Below are 20,013 nucleotides of genomic sequence, written 5' to 3' on the forward strand. Positions count from 1 at the left end.
TTCTGATCTGCCAGCTGCAGTCTTGACTGCTGTCCTCAAACTCTGCCTCTCAAATCCTTGGACTTTCAAACTCGTGACAGACACATCACTTCCCCTGCAGACCACTTCCACTTACTAACAACAGGACACTGTCCCTGAAAGAGACACGTGCTTTGCTTGGAGCACCAGCTTTGGCAGCCCGTAGGAAGGAACACTTCCTCTTAGATCTCAGAGCCCTTCAATCTAGTACTCTGCCATGCTGGTTCATCTCTGTTTGAGCACTGTATCTCCTTCCCACTGCAAATAACCAGAACTAAGGTATGTCCATCATTGTAACATTCACTCGCAGAAAGGTAAATAAAAAAGCCCTCCAAACCATTAAAATGCAACATATATATCAACGCTCCTTTGGAGCTACATTGAGCTTGCCTGCATTAGCCAGTAACAGGTTCTTTATTAGTGTCCCCTCTACTACACTGTTACTAAGGGGCTACTGCATCGTTAACACTTCTATGCACCAGGTCTGTTGCAATGTCTGCGAACGTGGATTCTTCTCGGTATCACATTGATGTCAGAACAACCCATGACCAACAGTGCCTGGACAATGGTTTGGATGACAAAACTTAGGTCAAGCAAATTTGGCACGCTCTCTTGGTAAATGTAACAGACTTGTACATGGGAGAAGATATGGTCCCTAAAGGGCGTGTTCCCTAAGCCTTAGCCCAAAGCTCTATACTAACGGTGAAATAATAAAGCAATTAATTAGAAGCACCACCTACAATGCCACTCATGGCCTGATGTTACATCTGACAGCTGCACTTCTATTACAATAGCTTGCTTTTATTGGCTGGGTTATCTTGGCCAAGGTCTGATGCAAGCCATATGGAAAGGGAAAATTCTAAAAACTCTGTAATGCTGCCAGCTCTTTCTGTAAAAAAATGTTCTCAGGGGATGGGGAGGGGGTTCAAATGTGTAGTGATTTGACTTCTTCCTCCCCATTTATGTGGAAAGAAGTGACAGCCTGTGACTGAGGAGATCAATCACACAATGGTAATAACAAGAAATAGAGAATTTCCACTGTGAAAAGCTGTTGGGGCAATATTTGGAAATAAGTCACTGATGATCCAATGTCTGTTCTCGAAAGAAAGGATGTCTGGAAAGCGACAAGTGGGTTTTTGAATGGGAGCTATGAATAAAAAACTTGAATATGGACATGAACATAAGACTTAAAAAAAATCTTATCCATCCTTCATTCAGCTGTTTTATAGAATCATAGAATTGTTTAGGTTGGAAAAGACCTTTAGGATCATCCAGTCCAACCATTAACCTACATTACCAAGTCCACACTAAAACAATCAAGGGTAGACTAGACTAAACCATGTCCCAAAGTGCCACATCTACCTGTTTTTTGAACACTCCCAGGGATGGTGACTCCACCACCTCTCTGGGCAGCCTGTTCCAATGCTTGACCACCCTTTCCGTGAAGAAATTTTTCCTAATTTCCAACCTAAACCTCCCCTGGCGCAGCTTAAGCCCATTTCCTCTCATCCTATTACTAACTACTTGGGAGAAGAGACCAACACCCACCTCACTACAACCTCCTTTCAGGTAGTTGTAGGGAGCGATAAGGTCTCCCCTCAGCCTCCTCTTCTCCAGACTAAACAACCCCAGTTCCCTCAGCCGCTCCTCATAAGGCCTGTGCTCCAGACCCTTCACCAGCTTTGTTGCCCTTCTCTGGACACACTCCAGCACCTCATTGTCTTTCTTGTACTGAGGCGCCCACAACTGGACACAGTATTCCAGGTGCGGCTTCACCAGTGCCGAGTACAGGGACACAATCACCTCCCTGCTCCTGCTGGCCACACTATTCCTCATACAAGCCAGGATGCTGTTGGCCTTCTTGGCCACCTGGGCACACTGCTGGCTCATGTTCAGCCGGCTGTCTACCAACACCCCCAGGTCCTTTTCAGCCAGGCTGCTTTCCAGCCACTCTTCCCCAAGCCTGTAGCACTGCATGGGGTTGTTGTGCCCGAAGTGCAGGACCCGACACTTGGCATTGTTAAACCTCATACAGTTGGCCTCAGCCCATCGGTCCAGCCTGTCCAGGTCCCTCTGCAGGGCCATCCTACCCTCCAGCAGATCAACACTCCCACCCAGTTTGGTGTCGTCTGCAAACTTACTGAGGGTGCACTCAATCCCCTCATCCAGATCATCGATAAAGATATTAAACAAGGCTGGCCCCAAAACAGAGCCCTGGGGAACACCGCTCGTGACTGGCTGCCAACTGGACTTAACTCCATTTACAACTACTCTCTGGGCTCGGCCATCCAGCCAGTTTTTTACCCAGCGAAGACTATGCCCATCCAAGCCATGAGCTGCCAGCTTCCCAAGGAGAATATTCATAGAATCATAGAATCATAGAATCGTTTAGGTTGGAAAAGACCTTTAAGATCATCCAGTCCAACCATTAACCTACACTACCAAGTCTGCTCTAAGCCAATCAAGGGTAGACTGGACTAAACCATGTCCCAAAGTGCCACATCTACCCGTTTTTTGAACACTTCCAGGGATGGGGACTCCACCACCTCTCTGCACAGCCTGTTCCAGTGCATGACCACCCTTTACGTAAAGAAATTTTTCCTAATTTCCAACCTAAACCTCCCCTGGCACAGCTTAAGCCCATTTCCTCTCGTCCTAAATATTGTGGGAGACGGTGTCAAAAGCTTTGCTAAAGTCCAGGTAAATGACATCCACAGCCTTTCCATCATCTACCAGGTGGGTCACCAGGTCGTAAAAGGAGATCAGGTTGGTCAAGCAGGACCTGCCTTTCATGAACCCATGCTGGCTGGGCGAACCCATGCTGGCTGGGTCTCACCTCCTGTTTTTGCTTAGCTGTCATGGCCGCTAGAGCAAATGTGGAAGAAGGCAACAAAAATTCCCCTAAATACAAACCCTCTGCACTACATATGTTGATCACGGCATTGTAGCCACTCACACAATAAATTACTTCTACTCTGAATGTCTGGCTGTCCTAATGTCAGTGACATTGCTGGCACTTCTCTATCTGTTGCAGCATTAGCAGCCTGACTCTGTGGTATTTATGTTAAGGAGTTTTTACAACCTTATCTTCTAGATTTGCATGGCTGTGTAGGCAAGCTGCTAAAAATAACCAAATTGTTTCTACTCTACCACGGTCAATAGGTGATAAACAAGAATTTGGGGAGAAATTCCTAAAACTGCCAGGGTCACACAGTATCATGACGAAGTATAAACACTGCAGATTTCTTTTCAGAATACTTTAAATGCATAAACCCTGGTTCAGAAATGCATTTAACCACATTTTTCATTTCCAACACATCTGACTTATAGGCAGGCCTGAAAAGGCATGATTTCTTGAACCAAGACAATATGCATTTCAATTACACAGTCCGTTCATACCATACTGACTTGATTTTAAGGTAATCTCAAATTTAAGAAGATGTTTAATTTTGGAAGATCAAAGATGAAAAATGAAGAAGAAATTATTAACATTCACTTTGTTTTGCTGCTCTACAGTGCTCCTGCCCCTGCAGTCCCTGTACTATATACACAGGGGATCTTCCCCAGTCCTGTCCATAGCCCCACACAACTGCTTCCCCTCCCAATCCCACCATGCTCCACAGAGCTGGTTAATGCAACTCTCTGTGCCACCCTGCAGCTCCCCAGAGCTCTAGCATGAGATGATCTTAACAGAGAGGGGGGAATGCAAAAGGGTCTCCCCCTGTGAGAGTGAAGATCAGGCTATTTATATCCCCCACTATCCTCTCCAACAGGAATCTACATCTTCACAGGAATGGGAACGGGCTAAGCAAACAGGACAGTTTCCCCCTAATAATCTCTCAGTCTCCATATATTTTCAGTTTCATCCTGTGTGGCTGCGAGGTATTTAGCAGTACCTCCCTCATCACGTGATTATAAACTGCACAACAAGGGGCTTCAGCTAACACACTGTGCTACTGGAGTAGCATCTGCTCTTAAGTACATCTCATTTGGGTTCACTGCAGAAATCCATTCTGCTCCCAGATAAGCCTAAAGCCTGCTAACAAGAGCCAACACAGCTTTGTCAAGAATAAATCCTGTCAAACCATGCTTCCTTCTTGGTGCAGGAGACCTACTGACCTCTCAAAGGAGAGGGAATAATCTATTTCCAGCACAATCCCATATGATAGTCTCATAGGGAAACTAGTGAAATACAGTCTAGATGGACACTGCTATGTGGTAGCCCTACTATATGAAAAAGCATACATACAGTAGTCATCTGTGTTTTGCTGGCAAATGGAGAACCCATTTAAGTCAGTTCCCACAGGCCTGGTACTAGCTAATGTTTTCATTAACAATTTGGATGACATATTGGAGAACAGTTACAACAGCTGTCACAGTGCAAAACTGGGGGGAATTGCAAGTACTCTGCAGATCAGGACAAAATTTCAAAATTATTTTGATTAGGATAAGAGAAAGTTTGAATGCAATAAGACGAAATTCAAGAAAGAGAAGCGCAAGCTACCACCCTTGAGAAGGAAGAATGAAAGCACACAAATTCAAAATGAAGAGTAATTGCGTACTAGCAAAAGAGCAGCGAAGCATTTGGGCAAAATGTCACACACTGAATAGGGATCAATAATGCAATGGCTACAAAAAAGGCAAATCTCAAATCAATGCTTCTGAGTGCTGGTGAAGAGGAGTATGGTATTGCTTTAAAGACAAACAAAATAAAGATGTAGGCAAACTGGACAAAGTCCAGAGAAGGGCAACATGATAAATCAACTAGAAAACACGCCCTAAAAGGAAAGGTTGAAGAAATTGGGGTGATAGAGTCTGGAAAAGAGACAACTATGAAGGACCATGTGGAAACACAAAGTTAAAAAGCTTCTCATGTATGAAAGGATGTTATCAAAAGAATAGTGATGAACTCTTCTCCATCTTTAGAGTAGGAAAAGTAAGTACAATATGCAGAAGCTGAGGGTTAGTACAAACACTGCAATACTATGAAAGAAGCTCTTAAAGTTAGCTGGTGAGGTTTTAAGTCCCATTCAGCAGAGATTTGAACACAAATGTGTCTCAGGAATTTATAACTGTTTAGATCTCTTCATAACTAATACTACCTCTGTGCGGCGGTTACATGACCCCTCAAGTTCCCTTTCATTTTCACATTTCTGGGATCATTTTAATCATCTAGGAAAATACAAGCACAGAAGTATGATAACTTCCCTAAGCTGAGACAGACTAGAAAGGGCCAAGAGAGATCACAGATCATGAGACTTCAAATTCTCTGCTGTAAGCAATACCTCTTCTCCCCACCACGTACCCAGGCAGCACTAAGGACTGAGCAAGTTGATATGCAGTCCCAAAACTCTCAGGGAAATTCCCAGCTTCCTCCTCCTTTTTATACACTATATGTTAAGTCTTAAGACTGGTAACAGTGTTACTGAACATCAGATGAACTGTGGGACAGTTATGGCAGTAATTCTAAACAGTCTCACATTTTTATAGGGATTATGGATAGAGAACATGAGGCTGCCTTTGTCTACCATAGGTACTTGGAAAAGTACCTATTCCTTGTGGTACTTGTAGACCTGTGAAAGAATACATGAGTCCTCTATGTCAACATTTATAACTCAGTCTGCCCATCATGAAGAGAAGAGCCATCGCAGCAGTGACAACCCAGAGCTGTACCTGAATTCCACCTCAGGCATGGAGGCAGCTCTTCGTGTTTCTTTTCTCAGTCATCAGTAGCACAGCCTCTGCAGGCTGGCCTGCATGATAGACAAGTAGCAGATTTCTTATCCTGGAACATTAAATGTTCTCCAGAGCAAACCAGAGAAACCTGTTTTTTGGTTCTTGTTTTAATTGCCCGTAGAGTTGATATGGGTCAGGGTTTCATTGGGTGGGGTTTTACAAACTAGTTTGTCCTTGACCCGGGACTGTTCAATGTTTTCAAAACAGCAAGAAGGGCGGAATAGAGATTATCATTATTTAACATGCAGGGCTCAAATACTGGTGAAGTTCAGTTTAGAACTTCAGGCAATTTTGGAAAACTAGAAAAACAATTAAAAAAAAAAAAGGATACAAATCTCTTTTGGCAAATACAAGAAAATGAACTTCAATGAGAAGATGGCACTGGCTGGGCTACTACTATCGTGGCTGCAGTTCTGTGGGATTCAGTCTCAGGGTTGTAATCATTCACAGGCTGAAGATGAGTCAATAACATCATGCTGCTGTGAAAAATGCAGGTATTGTACTGAAGTGTCTGCATTGGAGTATGGCCTGTACAATACATGAAATAATCCTACTTTTCTATCCACTGAGGCACTTGTAAAGCCTCAGCTGAAACACAGGGTGCAGTTCTAGGTGCTCAAGAAGGACAGGGGCCAGTAAGAGACAGAAGGAGACCAACTAATATATTCAGAGGTTCAGGAAACACTGCCTGTGAGCAGAGATCAGACAGACCACATCAGTCACAGAAAAAGGCAGGAGAAGGGTTGCCTTAAGCATTCTTAAAGTACATAAAAAGTGTAGAAATAAAATGTTTAAATGGCAGACAGGACAAGAACTAATGGATTTCAGCTGCAGAAACTGTAATCCGAGTTTTCATTAGAATAAATTGATGAGGAGCATACACTGTCTGTTTTTTTCAGTTATCTCTCTTGGCTCTTTCTAGTCTGTCTCAGCTTAGGGAAGTTATCATACTTCTGTGCTTGTATTTTCCTAGATGATTAAAATGATCCCAGAAATGTGAAAATGAAAGGGAACTTGAGGGGTCATGTAACCGCCGCACAGAGGTAGTATTAGTTATGAAGAGATCTAAACAGTTATAAATTCCTGAGACACATTTGTGTTCAGATCTTTGCTGAATGGGACTTAAAACCTCACCAGCTAACTTTAAGAGCTTCTTTCATAAAATCAAAAATCATAGTTTTTTTAAAGCAGGCGAAACAATGTCACAGATAAGAGTGACCCTGCTTTTGGACAGAGGGATAAACCTAAGGTTCCTTCGAATATGATTTGGTTTATAATTTAATGAAAGAAAGAGTAACACAGGACATTGTACTGTAGATGGCTCATTCCTGCGCTTAAGACTATAAAAGAAAACAAATCTGAAAAAGTGATGTACAACTCTGCCTCTCAGACAACTTCCTTCTCACAAGACCATGCGGATGTGAATGTTATCAATTCCTGTTATGATATACAGAAACATAAAAATACTAACATGGGAAAAAAGAACCTCAAAAAGAACCTCAAGCAAATCATCCTCTTCCTCTTTAATCTTTGACACAAGTTCCTTCTGTCCAACAAAAAAAAATAATTTCTCTGGTTTATGCCTATTATGGAAATGGAGAAGTGTTTGACATGCTAACTGCAAATCTTTCTAACAAACATTACTCCTTCCAGAAACTAATTCCTTGCCTAACATAAGCCATTACACAGCCCAAAGCCTCTGTGAGACACACTGCCTTCAGATACCCAGGAATTAGTTAATCTTTTTAATTTGCTATGACTGCAGGTTTATCCAATTTCCCTATGCCTCAGTCCCTATTTCCTGGGAATACTGCAAGGTTAAAACCATGACTATCAAAGAAAAGTCACTAGACAGATGCATCACAATATACTTAAAACAGTATTTTCCTTGCCAATACATCAAAAAATAGGGAATGGGCTAGATAGTATGTTGGCTGGAATGCATATCAGCTACTCCTATTACACACAGCTTTTTAAATTAACAATACTTTAGCAGTGCTTTATTTTGAGTTTATTTGGAAGATGCTTCCAGTAGTCATAAAATCTCAAAAGGATCTGAAAACCAGGAAAAGGACCACTCCTCACTTTCTTTCATATAGTAAAAATGGCTGCTATAATTGCTAAAAGAACTTCAATGATTTGCATAAGGTAAGAGGTAGCTAGATTCAATAAACACATTTTGCCCATGAGAACATCTGAAATTAAAGATCCATTTTCACAGCTGCAAGTATTACTATAATGAAGATCCTTGTGGGAGCATTTCTGTGCTGACTGAGGATTTAAAATAAGAAAAAATAAAGTATATATAGATCTCATCCAGACTCAGGGTGCAGGATACTGGGATCAAGGCATTGAACCTCATTTACCGATTATGCTCCTGCAAAGAGCAGGCTGCAGAAGAGAGGGAAACAGAGACATTACCATTACCTGCTAAGCAACCAGCTTTACACAATGCAAGCACTACAAGTAGTAGCAGAATTTGAATTCTGATAGGGAACATGGACTGTAATCCTGCAGCCATGGAGCTCTCGGGTTCTTGGCTGGACTAGAGAGACCACCAGTGCGGACAGAGCTTCTACTGCCTAGAAAAATCTCTCTGAAAAGACAGTTATTCTTCATTCAATTTGATGAACACAGTTGTAAGGCACGAAATACTGGTGTGGTAATATGACAACTTTTGCACACTTTTCTGCATCTGAAATAAATACTCTGAGTGAACTTTCCTATTTGCCTCTTCAGACCAATCAAAGTTTGTTAACATACAAGAAATGTCAAGCATATGCTATGTTCTTAAATGTAAGGACATTATTAGACAAACTGCCAAACAGGAATGGTTTTCTAAACAAGGCCTCCAAAGTAATAAAACACAGAAAACCAGAGATGGTTACAGAGGACAGACCCAGCAACCTCAGTTCTGAAAACAGCGCCAAGAACAATACTGGGGACATTGACTCATGGAGAACTGTTTAAATTCCCGAGTAACCTACTGCACATCTGCATTATATCCTGGAGAAAAGCCAGACTTTGAGATTTTATCTTCTTCTTTTATGAAACTCCTTAAAATGACTCTTGGGCAATCTAGACAAAAACTGAACAGATTTTAGGAAATACAGGAATCCATTGGCTAAACTGATTGAAACAAGCTGAAGGCAGGCAACTTGTAAGCATGCCAGCTTCAGCCCAGTAGGCCATTTGTGGCTCTTGAGATTCACTTTAACCCAAGTTCATTTGACAAAGGCAAGGAAAAGTTGCTTTGCCCTTACAGAAGTTCAAATAGTAAAATACAGATTTGTCTCAGACTTTTAAGAGCATACCTTTTGAGAGTATACTCCCAAATGCCCCTTTCAATGCAAAAGTCTTTCTGAACAGTCTTAGCCTGAAACATCTCTTTTTTTCAGTATGTTACCAATATCTGAGAACAAAGGACATTACAAGGTGGTTTATAATATTAACTGTAACAATGGCTACCACAAAAATCCCATGCTTTCGCACACAGTAAGAAGTCTATTATAGCCCAGTAAAAGAGGGACTGCACTGTAGGTTTGGTTGCAACGTTTACACTGGAGTCTTTTTTGGTTTGCAAATATGTCATGAGTCAGTTCTGATTTCTTCAGATATAGTCATTGGGTCATATGAACATATCATAACATTTTCACAAATACCTGAAAATTATTTGAATAAAATCTCACAAATAATTGTGTGTTACAGCATTTGCAATGTTGATTCATCAAACTCCATTTGTCCTCTCCAACACATTTTTCTCTAGCATTCATATTGTTACAATCATGTTTACATTAAGCAATGCCAGAATTGCACTCAAGATACTTCAAACTATCACACTATATTTAATACAGAAAAGAGAAAGACTTGTATAATCACTACTGAGCTTTTAAAACTAGTAAAGGAAACAGCTTGACAGCTGTCTCCATATACTCATAATTTACGGGAGAATTATTTTTTTTCCTGGGTTAGGCTAAGTCTCTGAACACGTCCCTAAAGTATGCAGCTTTGCCATGAACTGCGCAAACAATTAACAGAAAAAACAACAGCTGAAGCCAAATCTGAGAGGAAGACTATTTCCATGACAGAACAAACTAGTATAATCATGGTTTAGTTCCACATCAATATCTGTAACCATGCCAGTATGGGGGAAGAAAGACGGAAGGTCCACAAGGCCATACATTTTTTCCATTCCAAATATTTCTTGGTTCTTACCACATGATTATTTAAGTCCTTTAGGATACTAAAATTAAAATTTTAACACATTAAACCGCATCATCTGGCTCATATTCATTCCTCATTCTACTGACAGGTTCAAAGAATTCTCAAAGAAGAGAAGCAAGATTTATCCTTGCAAAACCTGTATTCTTTCATCCTCTGAGAACATCATCTTCCAGTGTTCCCTCTGTTTTAGCTACAGTCTCAAATAATTGTTGGGAATAAAGGTAAAGGGGTTTTTGGTATAGAATCATAGAATCATTTAGGTTGGAAAAGACCTTTAAGATCATCCAGTCCAACCCTTAACCTAACACTACTAAGTCCACCACTAAACCAATTAAGGGGAGAGTAGTAATTTCATGTTTCCTGGCTTGGTGGCTGGATTATTTTTTAATGAAAGTAAAAACTAGGAATCATTAAGATTGGAAAGGATCTCTAAGATCATCGTTCCAATCATCAACCCAACACCACCATGCCCACTAAACCATATCAAAAAGTGCCACGTCTGCCTGTTTTTTGAACTCTTCCAGGGATGGTGACTCTACCACCTCTCTGGGTAGCCTGTTCCAATGCTTGACTACGCCTTCCGTGAAGAAATTTTTCCTAATTTCCAACCTAAACCTCCCCTGGCGCAGCTTAAGCCCATTTCCTCTCGTCCTATTACTAACTACTTGGGAGAAGAGACCAACACCCACCTCACTACAACCTCCTTTCAGGTAGTTGTAGGGAGCGATAAGGTCTCCCCTCAGCCTCCTCTTCTCCAGACTAAACAACCCCAGTTCCCTCAGCCGCTCCTCATAAGGCCTGTGCTCCAGACCCTTCACCAGCTTTGTTGCCCTTCTCTGGACACACTCCAGCACCTCATTGTCTTTCTTGTACTGAGGCGCCCACAACTGGACACAGTATTCCAGGTGCGGCCTCACCAGTGCCGAGTACAGGGGCACAATCACCTCCCTGCTCCTGCTGGCCACACTATTCCTCATACAAGCCAGGATGCTGTTGGCCTTCTTGGCCACCTGGGCACACTGCTGGCTCATGTTCAGCCGGCTGTCTACCAACACCCCCAGGTCCTTTTCAGCCAGGCTGCTTTCCAGCCACTCTTCCCCAAACCTGTAGCACTGCATGGGGTTGTTGTGCCCGAAGTGCAGGACCTGACACTTGGCATTGTTAAACCTCATACAGTTGGCCTCAGCCCATCGGTCCAGCCTGTCCAGGTCCCTCTGCAGGGCCATCCTACCCTCCAGCAGATCGACACTCCCACCCAGTTTGGTGTCGTCTGCAAACTTACTGAGGGTGCACTCAATGCCCTATCCAGATCATCGATAAAGATATTAAACAAGGCTGGCCCCAAAACAGAGCCCTGGGGAACACCACTCGTGACCGGCCGCCAACTGGACTTAACTCCGTTCACCACTACTCTCTGGGCTCGGCCATCCAGCCAGTTTTTTACCCAGCGAAGACTATGCCCGTCCAAGCCATGAGCTGCCAGCTTCCCAAGGAGAATGCTATGGGACACTGTGTCAAAGGCTTTGCTGAAGTCCAGGTAAATGACATCCACAGCCTTTCCATCATCTACCAGGCGGGTCACCAGGTCATAGAAGGAGATCAGGTTGGTCAAGCAGGACCTGCCTTTCATAAACCCATGCTGGCTGGGCCCGATCCCCTGGTTGGGCTGCACATGCCTGTTGAGCACACTCAATATGAACTGCTCCATAATCTTTCCCAGCACCGAGGTCGGGCTGACAGGCCTGTAGTTCCCTGGGTCCTCCTTCCAGCCTTTCTTGTAGATGGGCGTCACATTGGCAAGCCTCCAGCCATCAGGGACCTCCCCTGTTAACCAGGACTGCTGACAGATGATGGAAAGTAGCTTGGCAAGCTCCTCTGCCAGCTCCCTCAGTACTCTCGGGTGGATCCCATCTGGCCCCACAGACTTGTGAGCATCCAGGTGGCATAGCAGGTCATTAACTGCTTCCTGCTGGACTATGAGGGCTCCATTCTGGTCCCCATCCCTGTCTTCCACCTCAGGGGGCTGAGTACGCTGGGGATGACCGGTCTGGCTATTAAAGACAGAGGCAAAGAAGTCATTAAGTACCTCAGCCTTTTCCTTGTCCTTAGTGACAATGTTCCCCCCCACATCCAGCAAAGGATGGAGATCCTCCTTGACTCTCCTTTTATTGCTAATGTACTTATAAAAGCATTTTTTATTATCTTTTACAACAGTGGCCAGATTGAGTTCTAGCTGGGCTTTTGCTTTGCTAATTTCCTCCCTGCATGGCCTAACGAGATGCCTGTACTCTTCCTGAGTTGCCCACCCCTTCTTCCAAAGGTGGTAGACTCTCCTTTTTTGCCTGAGTCCCCGCAAAAGCTCCCTATTCAGCCAGGCCGGTTGTTTTCCCCGACGGTTGGTCTTACGGCACACAGGGACAGCCCGCTCCTGCGCCCTTAAGACTTCCTTCTTGAAGAAGGCCCGGCCTTCCTGGACCCCTTTGCCTTTCAGGACTGCCTCCCAAGGGACTTTCCCAACCAGGGTCCTGAACAGGCCAAAGTCTGCCCTCCGGAAGTCCATTGTAACAGTTTTGCTGCCCCTCCTCTTTACATTGCCAAGAATCGAGAACTTTATCATACTGTATATAACAGTCTGAGTTAACCTTGGAATATTTTTCAACACAAGAGCAATACTTACTAATTCTGATCTCTTCAGCAGCAGGAATTTTAATTGAGAAGCAGCATTGTTTTTAACATTCCTGTACTTCATATTAAAGTTCATTCAGAAGTTTCAGATGCTGCTTACCTCCTAACAGTGCTACATCTTTCCAAACTACTAGTCTGATCAGGCACCTCTCTTTTTGATATCTCATTTTTCATATATATTGGAAGGAGAAAGCAGGTCCAAGACAGGTCTCTCTCCAAAATTAATAAAGAAGATCTAGAAAGTTGGTTTGTAATCACAGCAATTGTCAAAATTTCCTAAATGTATTTCCTAACACCTTGTGATCCACTAGGCTGAACAAATCGGCCATGGGCTTGCCTTTTCCAATAAACTTAAGGTGGCACATGATTCTTTTGTTTGATTTTACAACGTTAACCATTTTCTGAATTATTTGTAATGATATCTTCCCTCTTAATGCCTGTCATAATCTAAATTCCAGTTTACTGATTTCATTTGTCGAAGATTTCTGTGCGGCTTTAGTGGATTCTCAAAACTCACCAGGTAGCCAAAATAATTATTTGGAATGGAATGGGGCAAATGGTTTTTGAAACTTCTGTATTTTGCTCCAACTCCTTTTAAAAGAATTTAAATTAACTGAAATCGAGCAAGCATGGATACAGGATCAAATACCACACTGTCATATCAATGCAATGCCTCTTTGAAACAGCACAGGTGTCCAGTAAATCAGGCTTCAACGCCATAGAAGTGGGCTACTAAAAAAGGCAGGCCAGATGGGAAAAACCTGAAACAAAATCACAAAGTTCATAAAGAAATGTGGCTATATCAGTCAAAATCTGAGGTGTAAATTCAAAGGAATGACAAAGTGCAATTTGGCTGGTGGTTAATAGTCATTAACAAACTGCAAATAACAGAAGAGAGACTACAATGTACGGTATGCAGTATTTATGCAGAGGAAATGAATAAAGATAACCCTGCAAGGTTGACAGTCACATTCAGTCTTAAAAGCTACTTAAGTCACATCCTACTTTGTTTGGAAACGCAACCCACAGTTATGTAAAGCAAGAAAGACTTAGCGTCAAGTCATGATTGCGTAAACTTATTTACAATAGGGTAAATAAAGGAAGCGGCGTGAAAAATATGTTGAAAACCTGACTGATCTTAGGCAGTCCTCTCGCTCATGCTATTGCAATCATTTCACTGCTGTGGCGATCAGCAAACTTGCATAGGGACAGATATGTCTCAAAATTGTTCCTTGCCATCAAAATACTGAATATGCAAACAAAGCTTAGTTCTGTGTGGGATCTGAGGAATGAGTCGTATGGGTAATGAGACAACTAATAGGCTTGCAAGCTTCTGGATTATACTGTTCTTTGGATTCAAGTTCAGGTAAGGTGACACCTGAGAAAAGAAATATGGTATACCCTTCTAATGGGATACACTAACACGCTTCAGGACAGCTGTGCTATTTCCCATATATTTGAAATGTCAAGAAGTACTATGAAGGCGAACCTTATTCTTCAGATCCTGAGTTTGGTACAACTAAATCAGTTATATTTCACTCATGTAAGACTTGGATTTTGAATTCTGTGATAATTGGACAGAAAACTGTCAGTCAGTCAGTACTTACTCTGGCACCAGTACTATCAAAAGAGGCACATCTCTTAACACCTTGATGATTTTAATCATCACTCTGCCCACAAACATGGGGAAGGTTGCTTACTAAGCTGTACTTGCATGGTATTATATCCAATTTTCTTATCCAGATCTGGCATGTAATGAAGTCTATTGGTAAAATAGTTGCACTTTAAGATCTGATTTACATATCTCTTGACATCAATACAAACACTGGTACTAAAAGATACTGCACAGCAGACCCTCACTATACGCTTAAACATCTATGAAACATAAAAAGAAAGTCATCCAAGGACATCATCTAAATACTTTTCTTCTTCTTCCCCCAATTCATATTACTGAACTTCAGAACTTAATTCTACATCTTTTGCTTATAATAAATTCAAATGTAGATTTTAATGTATGTATTTAAGAACAAAAATCTGCCCCTGAAAGTTTTTGGGTAGGTACACCTCACACAGCTGCGTGACTGCCGGTGTCAGAATCTATTTGTGCACATCAGCAACAACAAAATAATCCTATAGGTTAGCTCCTGACAAGGACAATAAAGCATACAGGCTTTCAATATTGTTAAAGAGAAGAGACAGGTCTGGTACATGGGCAGAACACAGAGCTCCAAGCAATACAGGAATTCATGATGCTTAACTCTGTCAGTAAGACCCTTCCTGGGGTGTCCAATAAGTATTGTAAGTTTAATTAGCATGTATGAGCCTCAGAAAGCAAGGAGTTTTAACGTACATAAACCCTGTGGTGTTCTTAGAATCATAGAATCATAGAATCGTTTAGGTTGGAAAAGACCTTTAGGATCATCCAGTCCAACCATTAACCTACATTACCAAGTCCACACTAAAACAATCAAGGGTAGACTAGACTAAACCATGTCCCAAAGTGCCACATCTACCTGTTTTTTGAACACTCCCAGGGATGGTGACTCTACCACCTCTCTGCACAGCCTGTTCCAATGCTTGACTACGCCTTCCGTGAAGAAATTTTTCCTAATTTCCAACCTAAACCTCCCCTGGCGCAGCTTAAGCCCATTTCCTCTCGTCCTGTCGCTAACTACATGGGAGAAGAGACCAACACCCACCTCACTACAGCCTCCTTTCAGGTAGTTGTAGGGAGCGATAAGGTCTCCCCTCAGCCTCCTCTTCTCCAGACTAAACAACCCCAGTTCCCTCAGCCGCTCCTCATAAGGCCTGTGCTCCAGACCCTTCACCAGCTTTGTTGCCCTTCTCTGGACACACTCCAGCACCTCAATGTCTTTCTTGTACTGAGGCGCCCACAACTGGACACAGTATTCCAGGTGCGGCCTCACCAGTGCCGAGTACAGGGGCACAATCACCTCCCTGCTCCTGCTGGCCACACTATTCCTCATACAAGCCAGGATGCTGTTGGCCTTCTTGGCCACCTGGGCACACTGCTGGCTCATGTTCAGCCAGCTGTCTACCAACACCCCCAGGTCCTTTTCAGCCAGGCTGCTTTCCAGCCACTCTTCCCCAAACCTGTAGCACTGCATGGGGTTGTTGTGCCCGAAGTGCAGGACCCAACACTTGGCATTGTTAAACCTCATACAGTTGGCCTCAGCCCATGGGTCCAGCCTGTCCAGGTCCCTCTGCAGGGCCATTCTACCCTCCAGCAGATCGACACTCCCACCCAGTTTGGTGTCGTCTGCAAACTTACTGAGGGTGCACTCAATCCCCTCATCCAGATCATCGATAAAGATATTAAACAAGGCTGGCCCCAAAACAGAGCCCTGGGGAACACCACTCATGACCGGCCGCCAACTGGACTTAACTCCGTTCACCACTACTCTCTGGGCTCGGCCATCCAGCCAGTTTTTTACCCAGCGAAGACTATGCCCGTCCAAGCCATGAGCTGCCAGCTTCCCAAGGAGAATGCTATGGGACACTGTGTCAAAGGCTTTGCTGAAGTCCAGGTAAATGACATCCACAGCCTTTCCATCATCTACCAGGCGGGTCACCAGGTCATAGAAGGAGATCAGGTTGGTCAAGCAGGACCTGCCTTTCATAAACCCATGCTGGCTGGGCCCGATCCCCTGGTTGGGCTGCACATGCCTGTTGAGCACACTCAATATGAACTGCTCCATAATCTTTCCCAGCACCGAGGTCGGGCTGACAGGCCTGTAGTTCCCTGGGTCCTCCTTCCAGCCTTTCTTGTAGATGGGCGTCACATTGGCAAGCCTCCAGCCATCAGGGACCTCCCCTGTTAACCAGGACTGCTGACAGATGATGGAAAGTAGCTTGGCAAGCTCCTCTGCCAGCTCCCTCAGTACTCTCGGGTGGATCCCATCTGGCCCCACAGACTTGTGAGCATCCAGGTGGCATAGCAGGTCATTAACTGCTTCCTGCTGGACTATGAGGGCTCCATTCTGGTCCCCATCCCTGTCTTCCACCTCAGGGGGCTGAGTACGCTGGGGATGACCGGTCTGGCTATTAAAGACAGAGGCAAAGAAGTCATTAAGTACCTCAGCCTTTTCCTTGTCCTTAGTGACAATGTTCCCCCCCACATCCAGCAAAGGATGGAGATCCTCCTTGACTCTCCTTTTATTGCTAATGTACTTATAAAAGCATTTTTTATTATCTTTTACAACAGTGGCCAGATTGAGTTCTAGCTGGGCTTTTGCTTTGCTAATTTCCTCCCTGCATGGCCTAACGAGATGCCTGTACTCTTCCTGAGTTGCCCACCCCTTCTTCCAAAGGTGGTAGACTCTCCTTTTTTGCCTGAGTCCCCGCAAAAGCTCCCTATTCAGCCAGGCCGGTTGTTTTCCCCGACGGTTGGTCTTACGGCACACAGGGACAGCCCGCTCCTGCGCCCTTAAGACTTCCTTCTTGAAGAAGGCCCGGCCTTCCTGGACCCCTTTGCCTTTCAGGACTGCCTCCCAAGGGACTTTCCCAACCAGGGTCCTGAACAGGCCAAAGTCTGCCCTCCGGAAGTCCATTGTAACAGTTTTGCTGCCCCTCCGCTTTGCATCACCCAGAATCGAGAACTTTATCATATCGTGGTCACTAAGCCCGAGACGGCCTCTGACCTCAACATTTCCCACAAGCCCTTCTCTATTAGTAAACAGCAGGTCAAGCGAGGCACCTCCCCTGGTAGGCTCGCTTACCAGCTGTGTCAGAAAGTTATCCCTCACATGCTCTAGGAACTTTTGAGACTGCTGCCTCTCTGCTGTATGGTATTTCCAGCAGATGTCCGGCAAGTTGAAGTCCTCCACGAGAACAAGGGTTAGCGATTGTGAGACTTCTGCCAGCTGCTTATAGAATGCCTCATCTACCTCTACATCCTGGTTGGGTGGTCTATAGCAGACTCCCAACAGGACATCCGCCTTGCTGGCCTTCCCCCTCATCCTTACCCATAAGCACTCGACCTTGTCATCACCACTGTCAAGCTCTATGCAGTCAAAACACTCCCTAACATACAGAGCCACCCCACTGCCTCTCCTTCCCTGCCTATCCCTTCTGAAGAGCTGATAGCCCTCCAGTGCAGCACTCCAGTCATGAGAGTCGTCCCACCACGTTTCTGTGATGGCGACTATGTCATAGCCATCCTGCTGCACAAGGGCTTCCAGCTCCTCCTGTTTGTTGCCCATGCTATGTGCATTGGTGTAGATGCACTTGAGCTGGGCTATCGATTTCACCCCCAATGTTGCCATGCCACCCCTGGGCTCCTCACTAGTGGGCCCTTTTATATCCCCTTCCCCTTCCCCCTTCAAACCTAGTTTAAAGCCCTCTCAATGAGTCCTGCCAACTCATGGGCGAGAATCCTTTTCCCCTTTGGAGACAGCCGATCTCCATCAGCCACCAGCAGGCTTTTCTTCTTGGTGAAGAAAAGCTAACGAAATACACTAGTTTAAGAGCACCTGTTCATTACTCCTCTCTGAGAGTTGCAAGAGGATCAGTATTATGTGCAACCTAGGAATACCTCTCTAAGATTTACAGATTTCAACTTTGTAAAATTTCAGCTGAACAGAAATTTTCGGGTTGCGTTAGAAAGTGTTACCAATGACAAGTGTGTAGGAATGTTTTATGGTATTTCTATACTAGTAAAAGTCTTTGTGCAGGTACTACTATGCTAGAATGGAAGAGGGTTAAGGAAACTAATATATTTTGGGTTTCTCACAAAATTACTATGTGCTCAATCTGCAAAGTATCCCAAATAAAAATTTGAGGCAGGAATTTTCTAAAGAACACGAGAAAATGGTATGATAAATCTCATTGAACTCCGGCTCACTCAGGAGCTCACTTGAAATAAGCATAAAGGATTAATGCAAGAAGTGTGACAATTTTATCTTACAAACCTCTAACTTTAACTGTATCATTTGCATACATGTTGAACAGCCTTTTGTGTGAAATATGTAGGATCTGTGAAATAACGGACAGGGAGAAATATAGAATTATCAGCATTGACCAATCCTGGTTCAAAGAACATTAGTCCAGCGTTTCACCTGGTAGGGATATTAAGCATAGGAAGGAAATGCTTATCAGCATTGGAAGAAGGGGTATCTTTATCAACCAAACAGCAAACACAATATCCTATTATTTTCTCTTCCTCATTAAAATTAACACCTCCAGAGAAGTGGAAGTCTGATTCAGAATTTCTACAGATTTTTAATGACTAAAAAAGTCAGGAAATGGAAACGGTGATACGAAATGTATCTTCTTTTCATCTTGCTAGGGGTGAATGCAGTTGTCCACTTGAGTGAGTGCAGTACTTCACTGCAGGACAATGCATGTGGTGTGTGTCAGTGCACCGTATATATTCATGTTGCCGCTCCCCTCCCACTAAGTGGCAGTTACTGCAGAAAATACAGGAACAGATGGGAATTCAAACCCACTCCCATTTTATTTTATTTTAGCTACATTACTCGCTTACATTAAATACACAGAATAATGGACAGCAGAACACTGAAAGAAAAGGGAAATGGGCTTTAATGAGTGGTACCAGCAGCAAGCAGTTTGTTGTGGAAGGGGAGTGAGCGCTACTTTGACCAGTGAAGAAAGCTAATGGGTTTCAAATTATGTTTGGCTTCATTCTGACAAAATCCTAAAGATTCTGAAAGTTAATACTTAACTTTCATGGTCCAAAAGGTCTGAATCTTTATCCAGACTTCAGAATGATGCTGGTTTTATCAAAATTCAGCTACTATTCCTCCTCCCAACATGCCCCAAACATCCCTCTTTACTCTTTCTAGCAGGCACTAGCATCTCCATTGTACGTTCTCTTGTCCCAGTAGGACATGACATTTGCTTTCTTCCAACACGCCCCTCTTACTCCCTACTGACTTTGAAGACATCTGTGCATACAGAGCTGAGGAAAACTGCTCCATTCATATCTCCTAATTATCCTTGTATTACCCTTGTTAGGTGCCTGGGAAATTATCTTTTCTTCTTGAAGCAAAGCATCTTGGAGTTCATTTAATAGTCCCTATTAGTACTCAAACTAGCTATGCCCTTAAGGCCTTAAATATGCAGTCTTCAGTCATCTACACTTTGAGGGCAAGAGAAAGACTAGCAGGTCCTTGGCCTTTTCTCCTTCCCTTGCAAGGCATATAAAAATGAAAATGAGTGACTGATAGCAGAAGAATTGTTGAAATACTTCCATTCTCTTTGGACACTTGGCAAGTGAGACACGTTTGTTCAATGAACTTTGTAAAGGTTTAAGGGTGTAATGATAGGGATTTATGTGCAGGAAGAAGTTCTTTACTAATCTTTCCAGCT

This window comes from Pelecanus crispus, chromosome 10 (assembly GCF_030463565.1).
Source record: "Pelecanus crispus isolate bPelCri1 chromosome 10, bPelCri1.pri, whole genome shotgun sequence".
Taxonomy (NCBI): Eukaryota; Metazoa; Chordata; class Aves; order Pelecaniformes; family Pelecanidae; genus Pelecanus; species Pelecanus crispus.